This window comes from Dipodomys ordii, unplaced genomic scaffold, assembly GCF_000151885.1.
Source record: "Dipodomys ordii isolate 6190 unplaced genomic scaffold, Dord_2.0 Scaffold74, whole genome shotgun sequence".
Classification (NCBI taxonomy): domain Eukaryota; kingdom Metazoa; phylum Chordata; class Mammalia; order Rodentia; family Heteromyidae; genus Dipodomys; species Dipodomys ordii.
In genome coordinates, this window is record NW_012267290.1 from 5,147,594 (window position 1) to 5,147,820 (window position 227).

Genomic DNA, 227 nt, shown 5'->3' on the forward strand with positions numbered 1-227 from the left:
GTCTTGGACGTTGGTGTAGAAAATGAAGCGGCCTGTGCTGCAGGGGGCGTGCGGGGTCACGTGTGCAGCGACGGCGGGGCACTGGCTGCAGCCCCCGTGAGCTCTGACTTAGGCCCCTTGGTAGATGCAGGCTCAGCGGCTGCTTACTAAGAAAATAAGTCTTTGGAGCAATCAGTCATTGGGCCTGGGAGCAGGAGGAGGGGGAGGAGGGGGAGGAGCGGGAGGAG